The following is a 16,305-nucleotide window of genomic DNA, read 5'->3' on the forward strand; positions in this document are numbered from 1 at the left end:
ATATCTCCTTTCTGTCTCCTCTTTTCCTGGTTCAACATACCCTACTTCCTCATAAGGCTTGGTTTCAACACCCTTGGCCATCTTGGTTGCCCTCCTCTGCACATGTTTCAGCTTGTCAATATCCTTCTTAAATTGTGGCACCCAGAACTGGGCACAGTATTCTAGGTGTGGTCTAACCAAGGCAGAATAGAGCTGGACAACATCCATTGTGTTTACTACTTGGGTAGTTGTTGTTGTTTAGTCGTTTAGTCGTGTCCGACTCTTTGTGACACCATGGACCAGAGCACGCCAGGCACTCCTGTCTTGCACTGCCTCCTGCAGTTTGGTCAAACTCATGTTTGTAGCTTCGAGAACACTGTCCAACCATCTTGTCCTCTGCCATCCCCTTCTCCTAGTGCCCTCAATCTTTCCCAACATCAGGGTCTTTTCCAGGGAGTCTTCTCTTCTCATGAGGTGGCCAAAGTATTGGAGCCTCAGCTTCAGGATCTGTCCTTCCAGTGAGCACTCAGGACTGATTTCCTTCAGAATGGATAGGTTTGATCTTCTTGCAGTCCATGGGACTCTCAAGAGTCTCCTCCAGCACCATAATTCAAAAGCATCAATTCTTCGGTGATCAGCCTTCTTTATGGTCCAGCTCTCACTTGGGTAGTAAACTGCAGATTAAGCCCATCATAGAAATATATAGATAACATTACAGTACAAATAAAAACCCACTGGTCACTATCCTTAAATTACTAAACTCAGGTCTTCAATATCACTTCCTTTGATGGGACACTATATAGCCAATAGTTTAAAAATGAATGGAAGACTAATAAAAATATCTACTTGTTAACAGAGCCTTTGGTATCCCACCCTTACAGATCACATTGATTGCACTCCTATAACTTGATGGTGTTGGTGTGCATCTCTTTCTCTCTCTGTGTGTGTTTGGAAGTTTTTCAAGTAAACAATTAACTTGCACTTCAGCTTGATTATGGGAGGAAAGGCATCTATTCAACGGGGTTTACCACATCTGTGGTCTGAAATCTCTTCTGAGATAGAGTGTCAGCTCCGTTAGGATAAATAAAATTCAGGATTCTGAGAAGCGTTCTGGGCAAGGAGCCAAGGAGAAAATTTCTATGAATTAACAGAATAGACATCTCTCATTTCTGAGATAATAAATGAAACCCTTTGTTAAGGAAACTTTTATTCACTTCGAATAGATTGACTAATAATTCGTGGGCCAACAATTGCAAACAACATAAAAGACAAGGGAGAGAAGAAAAGTCCTCCACTATGTTCTACGTTTTGGATCCAGTGTTCACCCACAAGCTGCAGGTTTCACAGAAATAACAATATACATCTCTTATGAATCTGGTTGTGGCAAAAGCAGAGGTCTTTCCTGGCAGTAATTTTCAACCAATTCAATTAGTGCTGCACCAGAGTATTGGCTCAGGTGTGTGTGTGTGTGTGTGTGTGTGTGTGTGTGTGTGCGTGTTTTGAGGGTGGGGCAAAAAGGCCCCGAAAGGTTTCTTTTTTATGATCTTCAGAAGGTGGGAGAAATTATCTTGGTTTTTGGGGTGGGGTGGCCTACCATCATAGAGATAACCAATGCTGTGCCCTGTATATATTAGAAGACCACAACTAATACCTAGAGTATATCCCTGACCATTGGCCATGAAATAGGGGCTGATGAGTATGGTAGTCCAACAGCACCTGGAGGCTACCCTTGTTTTATAGTATCATTTGTCATTGAACAATACTCAAATAAAGATATATTTGTTTATCCACTGTTTGCTTATCCACTAGTAAAGGTCAAGGTAATTAAAGGGACCCCTGACAGTTAGGTCCAGTTGCGACTCGGGTTGTGGCGCTCATCTCGCTTTATTGGCCGAGGGAGCCGGCGTACAGCTTCTGGGCCATGTGGCCAGCATGACTAAGCTACTTCTGGTGAACCAGAGCAGCGCACGGAAACGCCGTTTACCTTCCTGCCAGAGCAGTACCTATTTATCTACTTGCACTTTGATGTGCTTTTGAACTGCTAGGTTGACAGGAGCAGGGACCGAGCAATGGGAGCTCACCCCGTCGTGGGGATTTGAACCGCCGACCTTCTGATCAGCAAGCCCTAGGCTCTGTGGTTTAGACCACAGCGCCACTCACTAGTACCAGTCTCTAATGTCTTGATTACTGTGAAGTTCTATGAGTTGGATTTTTACTGAGTCAGGAGTGCTGACTTGAAAAAAAATATTGGGGAGGGGGGGAGACAGGTAAGCGACAAGACGCGACACACACACACACTCCATTTGAAAGGCAATGCCCATCAACTTTGGGGGAGCCCAGGCCCCCTCAAATATTTTATTTGGGGGACTACAGGCATCTTGGTTCCTAGGAGTTGGCTCCTATGTATTGAGTAATGTTTCCTGCTTATGGTGTGAAATGCTTTAGTATTTTCTCTACAAAGGATCAGTGGTAAATAAATCTTTTAAATCAATCAATCAGACAGTCAGTCAGTCAATCAATCAATCAATCAATCAATCGCTTCCAAAGTGCCCCCTCCATTTATGGGAGGTAAGCAGTCATGTGAAAGAGGGGGGGGTGCAGGGAGGGGGAAAGGATCTGCATCCCAGCACTAATTTCAATACAAAATTTCTGCATAACCACTCAATGGTGTTGATACAATTACAGACCCAGGGGTAGTCCCGGTAACATTTTAGATGCAAGCAAAACCATATTTCTTCCAAATCACTTTGAACATGGCCAAACTGCATTACACATGCCTTAACATCTTTGAAAAGGAAGGACCAGGATATAAAATCTTTGCAAAGCGCCTAGGTTATGTATGGCAAGAAAGTGCCCTTATTTAGAATATGGGCCCTGATTTAGCAAGGATAAGCTGTGCATGGAAAGCTGCAAAGATTGCTGCCCTTCATCTGTGCGAATCTAACTCTGCTTCAGGGCAAAGCTATATGTTGGACAACAAATGCAGCGATAGCTTCTGACATGCAAATCAAGGGTATTTACAGGAGAGAAGAAGCAGATGGAATTAGCCATGGGGGAGAAATTTGCTTCAGTTTGCATTTAAAGGTGAACCTACCCAGTTCACACATTCTGAAACAGAACACAGCCCTCAAAATTCACCACTTCTCAAAATTTTACATGGCAGTTCTCCAGTCAAATAATGTGTAGAAAAATGCATGCACTAGGATGAAGTATGTATAAAGTCTCATATATTTGTTTTTGTTTTTAAGCCAGCCAAGATAGGCAAAATTGCATACAATTATGTTTATATAAGGATACATTTGTACTAAAATATTGATGGATATTCATGAGGACTTGGAAATAATTCCAGACTGATGTGGAAATGTAAGCTAAAATTAAACCCCATCGGATTCTTCTAGAGTAAGATACCCTGAATATAACTTAAAGAACACAGTATTCAAGGTGATGCAAGTCTTGTGGTGCTGTATCTGTGATGGCCCATTTGCACATAGAAGTCATCACTTGATGGCACAGTTATCAAGTGATGAATCTACGTGCATTAATGTCAGGGGCTGAGCAGAGGAGGAGGAGTGGTGGAGACCACCTCCCCATCCTGACCCTTCCAGGGAGGAGGAAGAGGAAGACAGTTTAGATTTACGACAGTGGTTTGCGGGAGGTCACAGCTCAGAGGCAGATGAGGGGGAAAGTTGGGAAATGGGAGAGGAGGAGCAGGCAGAGCTGGAGCAGCAGCTGACTTACACATTGTCACTAGAAAGCATTCCAGACCCACTATCTTCCAGAACCTGGCAAGCCTTAAAAGTAGGAGAGCAAAGAGCTTGAAAACAGAGGGCACTTAGTGGCACCCGTAGATGATGTGATGAGGATGATGAATGAGGAAGTGGGAGAGAAGGGGGTGGTGGATATTCACTTGGGGCAATGCCATTATCCAAGAGGCCGGGTTCTATGGGTTCTCTCTGTAAAGTTTGGAATAAAAATAGAGGACTATAAGAGTTTTTTCCCTTGTGTTTATAGCACCGTGAAAATTAACCATGGTGTGATGACACATGGGGCAGCCACCTTGATGAAGCTAATAATCAGGTCTCGGGGGCTGGTCATTCTCTGAGTAGGAGGCCACCTGAGTACCCTCATGTACATTCCACTGAGTACCACGATGGAAGAAAGGGTGGGCTCTCAATGTACTAAATAACATGATAAATCATAAGAAACTAGCCTGAAGAACAGCTATCAAACTGGGTAGTATAGCTTTATGAATCCTTCCTTCTCCATGTGTGCGTTGTGTTGATCAAGTTTTCTTTTGTATTTCAAGCACTACATCTTCCTCTCCCCCCCCCATTTAATTTGTCTGGCAATAAGCATCGGAGCTATTGTGGGAAGAAGATGTGCATTTAAATTGACAATGTGAATGATTTGCAACAGAGCTATGCTTTAATAATGCCGAGATTGAAGAACATTATTAATTAGGAAACTAATCTGGAATGTTAAATATAATTAAAATGAAGTGATTTGCTGCAGAGTTGTTTAGAAAACCGTGATTGATGACTTTGCCGTGGCTCACGAAGCTAAATAACAAGAGTTTATATTTTATCTAAAAAAAACCCGAAGAGGCCAGGTGGAAAACTCAACCCCCCAGCTTTGTGTTCTGATGAATATTCGATTATGCCCTCCCATATTTCCCACTTCCAATATTGTCCTTTCTAGTGCTCTTTGTTGCAATTGAAAATGCTGCATAATCAAATTTTGTGGCAATCATATTTGTGGCTGCTTGGTTAAATACATGCCTAAATACGACTGAAATAGGTTGTGTCTGTGTTTAAAGCCACCCACCCACCCCCAAGTGGAATTGCTTGAGCATTTGTTTTGCTTCCTAAGACTATCAATAACTAGCTACATATGTTCAGATCTCCTATCATCTTTGCATCCCAGGGTTCACTTTCCGGGGAAAGCACTTCATCAATCCAATACAAAGGGTGTTGGGTGAAGGCGGCATTGCATTTGGCCCTAGAAAAAGGGTGGATAGGATGCAGATGCAAATACAAATGCCAGCTTGGGGAATGAGACAGCAGTGGGCTGCTCTGCTGCACCTGGATTCACTCTTTTCTTTCCTCATTAATTGATGGGAAAGGGTTGAAAGAAACCAGGGGGAAATTTTGGCACAGCGCTACTCTGAATGTTCAGTGTGTGGGGACTTTCAGCGGTGAAGGAAATGCACTTTACACTTGTTCAAGGGTAAGGTAAAGGTAAAGGGACCCCTGACCATTAGGTCCAGTCGTGACCGACTCTGGGATTGCGCGCTCATCTCGCATTATTGGCCGAGGGAGCCGGCGTATGGCTTCCAGGTCATGTGGCCAGCATGACAAAGCCGCTTCTGGCAAACCAGAGCAGCACATGGAAACGCCGTTTACCTTCCTGCTATAGCGGTTCCTATTTATCTACTTGCATTTTGATGTGCTTTCGAACTGCTAGGTTGGCAGGAGCTGGGACCAAGCAACGGGAGCTCACCCCGTCGCAGGGATTCGAACCATCAACCTTCTGATCAGCAAGCCCTAGGCTCAGTGGTTTAACCACAGCACCACCTGGTTCCCTTGTTCAAGGGTATATTTGTTTAATATGTCCCAGGCACTTGTGCCTTGGCACTTGAACATAGAAGCCGAGTCCCGGGGAACCCCAGTACAAATTAAGCCTTGTATATTCTTCAGACAAGAGGTACTTCTGGAGTGCTTCTTTTGGCAGGCAATTGACTCTGGCCTAGATCCACAGTCACACACTTCAGAAATGGAAATAAAGTGAAGAATGAGATGGTGCCTTATACAGGACCCTGCAAGTGCCACTTTTGGATCACAGGCACAGAAGGCAGGGAAGAAAAAAAATATACAAACAGGCCCAGTGGAATGATTAATAGTGTTATAAGTATCCTGCCCTTAAGTATAAACATAGTTTTATGAATGATGGTGTCTTCTCCTCTTTTAATCTTTTAATGACATTCCCAGCAGGGATATGAGATTCTGTAGCAGGACAATATATCAAAATATTAATTCCCTTCCATGTGGTACCCGGCATTTGTCACTATACACTTTTCTCATAAGCCATACTAAGCAAGTTTAAAATACAGCTAGTTTGGAGGGTGGCTTTTTGCTTTTTTGTTTTTGGAATGGGGAGTATTATACAAGAACTTAACACCACAAGAAGAGCCTGCTGGATCAGGCCAATGGTCCATCTAGTCCAGCATCCTGTTCTCACAGTGGCTAACCACATGTCTAGGGGAAGCCTGAAAGGAGGACATGGGCACAGCAGCACTCTTCTCACTTGTGATTCTTTGCAATTACCATTCAGAAGCACAATGCTTCAGGCAGTGGAGGCAGAACACAGCCATTGTGACACCGATAGCCTTATCCTCCAGGAATCGTAGCTTCTCCTGTCTGTCCTACCTTCCATTGTTCAGCTTCATTGGATGCCCAGGCACTCTTGTGACAGTCTTGTAGCACTAGGGATATTTGAGGGGGGGGGGATTTGAGTTTAGGTGAAGCCAGAAGTTAAATGTCCTGCGCCAGATCCGTAATTCTACCGAGGGGAGATTAGCCTCTAGGCGCAATGATGTGATTGGGACACAGGGTGGTACAGGAAAATTCTGAAATGGAGAAATACACTCTGCCTCATGCACATCTTCCGATGACAATTTTTTCTTTCTTTCTAAAAGCCTTCAGAACTTCCTTGGCTCTCTCTCTAGGTTGATACTGCTTCATCTTCATCTGTTTAAGTAATGCCAGGCTCTTGTTGTGATGCTTTTGAACTTGGGAAAGGCATCTGTACTCTAAGCGAAGTTTGTTATCAGGGGGTTTCTTGCTTGCTGGATTTCAGACCTGTACAAAACAGCTTTCCTTTTTAATGCTGTTCAAGCCATTTGGTAAAGCACATCTTCAGACTGTTCAGACTGTAAAGCAATAATATGCAATATATTGTCAATTATCTGCATACAAGGAGTCACCCCCTACTTTACTGCACAGTTTGATTTCTTTATGTTGCTTGGTAACTTTATTATATTATATTTTAGCTATTTTTAAAATGTATATCCTGAGTTGTGCAAATTGTTTATAACACACTTCTCTACATGTTTCAGATCCACCCTTTCATGAAATTGGATGTAATATTCTCCCCTTTAGGTTTCATCTCTGATATTTAAATGTGTCAAATATAAATGACACGTTCAATCTTAGAGCAAATATAGATTGAAAGCTGTGAAATTTTAAGTCTTGTGCACTATCACACCATTATACTCCTTTTGGAGAAAAGGTGGGATATAAAATAAATAAATAAATTCTGCTATAATAAGCAGAATGCCTAGGCTTAATGTGAATTTATAATCTGCAGGTTAGGCTCTGTAGAAATAAATAACACTGTATTTGTGTGTGGGGGGGGGGGAATTGACTTTTTGACCTTGGTTGACCAACACATAATGGATGCTGGGGGCATTGCCAGTGGTTTAATATGGCCAAACATTTATCCTTCCTCCTGCTTTATGCATGATCAAGTAGCCCTTTCAAGGACATTCATTTCTCTCTCTCTCCACAACATATATAGCCAAGCTGTGCAAAGCAAAACAGATGAACGGATGTCTGTCAAATGTGAGTGCCCTTTGTATCTCATGATGTTTGGAATTATCCAATATGAATCTGTACGTAAAAGTTAGAGGTTATGATGAATTTTTGCGTCCTTCCTCTAACTGTTTGAAGCTGCTTTTGAAACTGGCCACAAATCACCATACAATTTGATAGAAGCTGAATCATCTATCGAAGCATTTGGGTTATCTTTTATCTCATTCTTTTAACCTCCACCCCACACAGCTAGATAAGCAGCTCACACTGCTGCCAATTGCTTTTTCAATAGCCGTCACCCTCAGAACAAGACTAAGGGCACTTTTTATGGAACCAAGAGCTTTTGTGCAAGATTATTATTTGTTACTTAGGATATTTATAGCTCTGACCTGTCTTTGCTCCAGTTTTCCCACATGCGTGTCTGTCCTTGCAGAAGCACATCTGAACCCTGCATGAACATGTAAACTGTCTCCCTCTATATATTCCAACTACCCAAAGCTGCTCTCACTTAAAAAAAAGGGGGTGTGGGAGGGTTAAGGCACTTTTTCAGGCATACGGAGTAATCTAGAAAATGTCTGTTGGGAGGAAGGGAGAGCCAAAGAAGGACAAACTGCCTTTCCCTGTGCCCTCCTGGGCTCGTGTTAGCAATGTAAAATGGTGCTTGTTATTTTCTGATTCAGTTTTTCTTCTTCTTCTTCTGTATACAGTTTCTTTCCCATTGACAGGGAAAGAAAGCACACCATATCCATGGCCGGAATTGTTTCTTCCTCATGCCACCCCAGAGAGGGAGAGCTAATGGATCTTATGGCCCCTGGAATTTGACAGATCTGACAGATCTATTTTTGTGTCCCCCCCCTGCCCTGTGAACCATACTATATACCAAAAATGTGTTTTATTAGTTGCAATTCTTTAACTACATCTACTTCACAGAAGTCGGTGAGACTACTCCAGATTTCATTTATTCATTTTTTTTAAAAAAAAACCATTTCCCCATTTAAAACCTTTGTGATACCTTTCCAGGGACCACAGGTTTGCAGCCAGAAGGCATTAATGGATACTGCCTAAAGTGTTCAGTCTGTAATGACTATACATCTTCACACACACACACACACACACACACACACACACACACGTGTGGAATTCCTCCCTGCACCTTTGACCCTGTCCTTCAAGCTAATATTGCACAGCTGATTACCTGCCTTGTTAACCAAATATTAATTTGAACTTGTATAAACAAATTAATTGATTGATTCAAAGCATGCTTATCCTCTCTTTCCTTGTTTTGGTTGCCTCTAGTTCTCTGATTTGGTTTGTTGGGTCTGTGAAACAGACGACGATGCTAAAAGTCCAAGCCCACAAGCACACATGGAGCTTCCGTAAACTCTCTGGGGAGAAGTTGCCAGAACACTTCATTTCTGTGACCTGGCAAAACTGCTTTCCAATTTTCCACACAGGTTAAAAAATAGGATGCAAGAGCTCACTTCTGCGCATCTGGTGTGAAAGATCACAGTGAAATCTGGGAACAGCATGCATGCATCAATCCTCCAAACCTGGAACTATTAATCTCCAAACCAATATGAAGGATTTCAAGTCCATTAGGAATATTCAAGGAATATTGTTGTTGTTTAGTCGTTTAGTTGTGTCCGACTCTTCGTGACCCCATGGACCAGAGCACGCCAGGCACTCCTGTCTTGCACTGCCTCCCGCAGTTTGGTCAAACTCATGTTCGTAGCTTTGAGAACACTGCCCAACCATCTTCTCCTCTGTCTTCCCCTTTTCCTTGTGCCCTCGATCTTTCCCAGCATCAGGGTCTTTTCTAGAGAGTCTTCTCTTCTCATGAGGTGGCCAAAGTATTGGAGCCTCAGCTTCAGGACCTGTCCTTCTAGTGAGCACGCAGGGCTGATTTCCTTCAGAATGGAGAGGTTTGATCTTCTTGCAGTCTATGGGACTCTCAAGAATCTCCTCCAGCACCATAATTCAAAAGCATCAATTCTTCGGCGATCAGCCTTCTTTATGGCCCAGCTCTCACTTCCATATATCACTACTGGAAAAACCATAGCTTTAACTATATGGACCTTTGTTGGCAAGATGATGTCTTTGCTTTTTAAGATGCTGTCTAGGTTTGTCATTGCTTTTCTCCCAAGAAGCAGGCGTCTTTTAATTTCGTGACTACTGTCACCATCTGTGGTGATCATGGAACCCAAGAAAGTAAAATCTCTCACTGCCTCCATTTCTTCCCCGTCTATTTGCCAGGAGGTGACGGGACCAGTGGCCATGATCTTGGTTTTTTTTTGATGTTGAGCTTCAGACCATATTTTGTGCTCTCCTCTTTCACCCTCATTAAAAGGTTCTTTAATTCCGGTTCCGGTTTCCGCCTGCAGGAATGGCGGACCTGTTTTCCATCTCTCTGACCTTCGTAAGGAATTTGGCGGTTGCTAGGGGAGTAAATGGCAACCCCCTACCCTCTCCGGGGGTTACGGAGAGGGGCCGCTGGCCCGCGATGCCCCCAGACCCACTCCGACTGTTTTTGGAGTGGGGGGAGCTTGGGCTGAGCACTTACGAGGGCCAGGACTCCCGGACGCTAATCTGCATGGCGGGGATTTCCATGGTTAAAGAAGATAATTAGGCTTAAATCTATGGACATACTTCAGAAGGAGGGGAAGAAGCGCTGTTTACTGCTGAGAAATTTATGCTGCTGAGGGAGAGGAGTCAAAGATTGTACAGCATCTGGAAGAAGGATTGATGGGGACGGAGCGATAAGGGAAGTGAGTTTTTATTTTTATTTTCTTCATATTGTTGCCTCGTACCTTCCCGGACGCGATGTCCTGGCTTGTTTGGAGTGAAAGAGAAGCAAAAGACTGTGTGAGTTGAACTTTATAACTGTTGTTACCGAGCATATTTTTTAAAGATGTGGAGTTGCCGATGAGAAAAGCCCCCCCCTAGTCGGACGGAAGGAGTTCTGGACGCGTTCGGAGGATTTATGAGCTGTGACGCACTTTAAATTGGAGCAGCGACCTGAAGCTAAGTTCAGCTATAGGGCAAGGAGATCCATTAATTTACCAAGAGTTTATGGTTTTGATGTTTGGGTCTCCTGCCTGGAAAAGCTGTAAATTCTATAATGATCGTAAATCTTCATGGCTATGAGAGGAAACGAAAGTGATTTGAGCTTTTTAAGATGGCGCTGCTTCGTGCTGCTTCGACGCAACAGGGAGCTCCATTAAGAAGATTTATGGGGAGGCTGGACTGATTAACTCACACAGGAGAAAGAACATCTGTGAAACTTTGTTTGATATTTATCTCAGCAGCTGGGAAACAATCGGATGAAAGTGGAAAACATCTATGTGACTGTAAGGGGAAGATCTGGATTATTATGAACTTGGAGGACGATTTGAACTTTAGAAAAAAGACGGCAGTGGACAGTTGCGAGGAATTCCCAATTTCTTGAAGCATGGGAACCCAAATAAAAAATTCTTTAGATGATTTGGCATAACATTCGGTTTGATTGATATATATATGTGTATAATTTGAAATATTGAATGTGATATAATTGGTTTTAATTGGAAAATTAATAAAAAATATTTTTTTAAAAAAATAAAAATAAAAAAAAAGGTTCTTTAATTCCTCCTCACTTTCTGCCATCAAGGTTGTGTCATCAGCATATCTGAGGTTGTTGATATTTCTTCTGGCAATTTTAATTCTGTCTTGGGATTCATCCATTCCAGCCTTTCACATGATGAATTCTGCATATAAGTTAAATAAGCAGGGAGACAATATACAGCCTTGTCATATTCCTTTCCCAATTCTGAACCAATCAATTATTCCGTATCCAGTTCTAACTGTAGCTTCTTGTCCCACATAGAGATTTCTCAGGAGACAGATGAGGTGATCAGGCACTCCCATTTCTTTAAGAACTTGCCATAGTTTGCTGTGGTCGACACAGTCAAATGCTTTTGCATAGTCAATGAAGCAGAAGTAGATGTTTTTCTGGAACTCTCTACCTTTCTCCATAATCCAGCGCATGTTTGCAATTTGGTCTCTAGTTCTTCTGCCCCTTCGAAATCCAGCTTGCACTTCTGGGAGTTCTCAGTACACATACTGCTTAAGCCTGCCTTGTAGAATTTTGAGCATAACCTTGCTAGCCTGTGAAATGAGCACAATTGTGCAGAGTTGGAGCATTCTTTGGCACTGCCCTTCTTTGGAATTGGGATGTAGACTGATCTTCTCCAATCCTCTGGCCACTGCTGAGATTTCCAAACTTGCTGGCATATTGAGTGTAGCACCTTGACAGCATCATCTTTTAAAATTTTAAATAGTTCAGCTGGAATATCATCACTTCCACTGGCCTTGTTATTTGCAGTGTTTTCTAAGGCCCATTTGACTTCACTCTCCAGGATGTCTGGCTCAATGAATATTACTATGTGGATTTTTATAATATCCACATACACAATGATTAATAATGCTTATTTTAGACTATTATTATTCATTAATAGATAACAAATATTTTTAATATACCCTTCTGGAAATTATGATATGAGGTGCAAAATAGAGAAAAACAGCTGGAGGCCCAGGGCGACTTTTTGTTGGTGAATTAACACTTGCTTACCTATATACATACCTATATTAAAAAGAGGGCAGAAAAATAAAAACAGGAACTTAACTTTTAGAAAGATTTTTTAAAAAATCCATGCCCAGGTGGTGGCTAAGTTCAACATGTAGATTATTGGGTTGCATATGGCATTGTTGCTTGGACTAAAAAAATGTCCATAAGGGACTAGCGTTCCTAAAATAAAAATACTTGCATTAAATTAAGCAGAATCTGACTCTTTTTATTTAAAAAGAGCAAGTTATATCCTGAGATATATTATGCCCATTTGACTTAAACAGTGAGCTACCAGCAGTTTCAGTTTTGCAAGACTTGTTTTGCCTAAATGGAAATAAATAAAAACTGTTGTAGTCACAGCCTTTCATATGTGGGCTGGACTTGGAAAGATAAAATTAAACTGTGTTTTATTTCTTCTATATGACTGCCTGTAGGTGGAGGGTGGTGCTCATTTTATACCAGGATCATGACTGTCAGCTTCTCCTGCTTACAATTACTTAGACTATTTATAATGTAAATCCATTGGTTGGAATAAAATAGAAAATGAAGGCGTGTTCACTCTGCAGCTCCATTTTTGCTATGATTTGGTGTCACAGTAGTGGAAATTACTGCAGATCAGCACCTCCTACAGCTCGAATTCTTCCCCAAACAAAAGTCACGGCTACCTCAAATGCCCGCAGTTGGCTTTTTTCTTTTCTTTCATGCCCAGAAAGTCAACTTTTTCAACACTGGGACTGAATCAGCCTTGGTTACTCTGATGGATGACCTGTCTTGAGAGTGGGATGGGTGACTCTGCTCCTGGTCTTCTCGGCAGCCTTTGGTTCCATTGACCATGATATGCTCCTTGACCAGCTCCTTGGGATGGGTATTGAATCTCCTGCTACCTCTAGGGATAGAAAATAGCACTGGGAGATTTTGTTTCAGCCCATGGTCCTTGCACTATGGTCTTGACCCCAATATGACACCTGTATGATGCCATTAGGAATTAGGGGCCAAAATGTCACCAATACACTGATGACTTGCAACTCTTAATTCTCCATAACATCTGAGAGGTTGTGTAAGATCTGAACCATTGTCTGGACACAGTGGTAGGTTGAATGAGGGCCACTAAACTGAGTTCAAAACCATGGAAAGATGGAGTCACTGTGGGTGGGTGGTTCCTGTGCTTGGGAGATTGGCCACACTTCTGCTTCTGACATGCCTAGAAAGCCCTTGGCTCACACTTTCTAGTCTGAACGGTTTCCCCTTTGTCTCGCTCCTTTCCAAGGGAAAACCTGCTCTTTTCTGACAATACCAAGACCTGGAAGACCATGGTTGAAATACTCACGCAGCCATGAAGTTTACTGGGTGACGTTGGGCCAGTCGCTTGCTTTCAGCCTAACCTCTACCCCACAGGGTTGTTGTGAGGATAAAATGGGAAGGAGGAGAACTGTGAACACCACTTTGAGCTTCTTGGATAGGGATGTAAAAATAAAATAAATGCTAAAAATAAAATACCCCTTTAAACATGATTGGAGACTGCCTCACCATATTTGAGGTATATGCCCTTTCAGAACATGAATGGCAGGGCTCAAGTGTGCTAGGGTAACTGTTTTCGCATTGTGACCCAGGCTGTGTCCTGCCATGGCTGTTTGTTCAGTAGAGGTAGCATGCAAACAGGCACTCACGCGGCAAGTGTTTAGCCAAGGTCGCAGAATGCTGTTGCTTCAGCAGCTGAGTTACAGGAGAGATATACAGGGAGCAACAGAGACAAGAGCTCTTCCAGGAAATTGAGTTTTATTTAGAAAGTATAACGAAAGAGCAAATGAATAGTGGACCATTGAAAGCTTTCCAGGAGAGAGGGGAAGAGAGCATTCATTGAATGGCTCAGCTGCGCTGTGCAACTTTCGCTTCAAAGGAGGCAGAGGGAAGAATCAGATTGCAGTGAGAAAAGAAAAGTTCTAAAGGATTCTGTTCTTTATGCTCTGTTCAAACACGGGCAAAGGAAACGGCAATCAAGGTCATCAGGGTAAATCTAATAGTGTAGAAAGCCGATAAGTTTTCTCAGTCACAGCAAGATTTTCTAGATGCAGTGCTTGGAGTTCCAAAGGCTAATTAAGCAGACAGGTTCTGACAGCAAAAGTAACAAAGGATACTATCGGGAGATGACTCAGGGCAATTCTGGTGTTCCACCAGGTATTCCAGACCTGGTGGCAATAATAATAATAATAATAATAATAATAATAATAATAATAATAATAATAATAATAGGCCCGTACAGACTCCAGAACTGGAAATATGTATCTCGATGCCCCAAAGCAGGAAAAAGGACCATTATGTGTGTCAATAATCAAGGGACAGGCACACTGTGGTAGAGCAGGATCTTGCACTAGCAATGTTCTCTGAATTTGCTTTCTGCAGGAGCCACATTACTACTGCTGCAATTTGATTGCTTTAGGTGTTTATAATTGTTTAATTTACTGATGATGTTCTCTGGTTTTAATTACTGAGTGCAAGAGAGGTGGAATGTAAATGTTTTCAATATGTTGATACATTTGTTCTCATCAAATATCATGCTGGAGTACTGTCTGGGTTCTCTAGGGAAGAGTTGTAGCTCAGCGATAGAGCAGGGAAAAAATATCAGATGAAATGCAAACAATTCACAATTTAAAAAAACTAGAAATGCAGTCCTTTAAAATGAAAAGTGAAAATATCCATGAGCAAGTCACAAAAACAGTAAGAAGTAGATTGAAATAAAAACCACTAATGAAGACTCTAAATGGGGGCTTGTACTCCATAAATATTGGGGCATATTTAGAATAACAGTGATAACTGGGTATGGATGGCTTTCATTTCCTGCTCTGTCTTGAAATTTGTGCTATAATGTGCTGCACAGTACATTTTATTGTCTTCACATTCTGCTTTTATTTTGTGAATGATTTACTAGTTTTGGTTTTAAGCTATTTTTAGACACCTTGAGTTTTGAGTATTATCTCTATAAATGAAGCCATGTGCAAGCACATGCAAATCAGCCCTTAGTATGAATTACAGTGTAACACTTTCTATGTCTGCTCAAGAAGTGAGTTCCATTGAGCTCAGCAAGATTACAGCCTGATGCATAGATGTGCTATGTGACCTCAAAAGTGGCATGGCTCATATCCAATGGTTTGCAACCCAAGATTGCAGTCCTACAGTGCTCTCAGATCCACAACAGAAAGAACCGTTCAAGCTGTTGGATGGCGTTAATGTAAATTCATAACTAGGATGTGGGTAGGTATTTTAATGTTTGCATTTGTGCTTTTGAGTCTTTATGGCTCTGCATATTTTTGGCACTTTTCAGTAAAAGCCACATTGAAAAAGGAGGAGGTTAAATTTCAGGTGGGAGATTCTTTGAAGTTCCTGGACCAAGAAAGAAAAAGATGCTCTGGGTGGAATTCAATGCCACACTTTTCCAATAGTTCCACCAGTGTTAGCTTGCCAAACAGACTGATACCCCTCCTCTCCTCCTGAGTCCTGTTCTGGGGGGGGGGTTTCTCCTGACCCCCCTGAGCCCACTTCAGAGTGCACTGGGGGAGGAGATGGGGTAAGCCCCATTGCACAAGGGAAGTTCTTGCCCAGGGCTTCCACCGACGAGGCTAGTTAGGTGAATTCTGCCTCTCAAGACTTTCTCAATCTCAAGCAAGCAAGCAACATACCAAGCAAACCTAGCAGAAACCATAAAGCAGGCATACATTGCACACTGGAGCTTATGTATGCTTCACCAAAATATTTCATTTTCCAGCAAGCTGTTGCTTTTTTTCAGCAGTGTGATCTTCTGATAGGATTTAAGATGTGAACCTGGGTGAAATGCACAGCGGTAGCTCGGTCTAGAAGTTGCAAGAGCATAAATCACAGTGGCAAAGTCAGCATTAGCGAACAAAGGTCAAAACCTCCTGGGGAAAAAACACACCCCAGCATCAGAAACATATTTCTTGTCTGAACAGATGTGATCTACAGCCAGGCTTTCAAAGAAATATGCTTCCAATAGTTCCTATGTAGACAGCTATACAAAAAGAATGACTGGGCTCTTACAAAATCATCCTGCTGTTTGAGAAAAGGTGGGAAAGCAATGGGTGCTTATCTAAATAAGGACCTTCACTTGTCCTTGTATAAACTCTT

The sequence above is a fragment of the Zootoca vivipara genome, chromosome 1, assembly GCF_965207765.1.
Source record: "Zootoca vivipara chromosome 1, rZooViv2.hap1.1, whole genome shotgun sequence".
In the NCBI taxonomy this organism is placed as follows: Eukaryota; Metazoa; Chordata; class Lepidosauria; order Squamata; family Lacertidae; genus Zootoca; species Zootoca vivipara.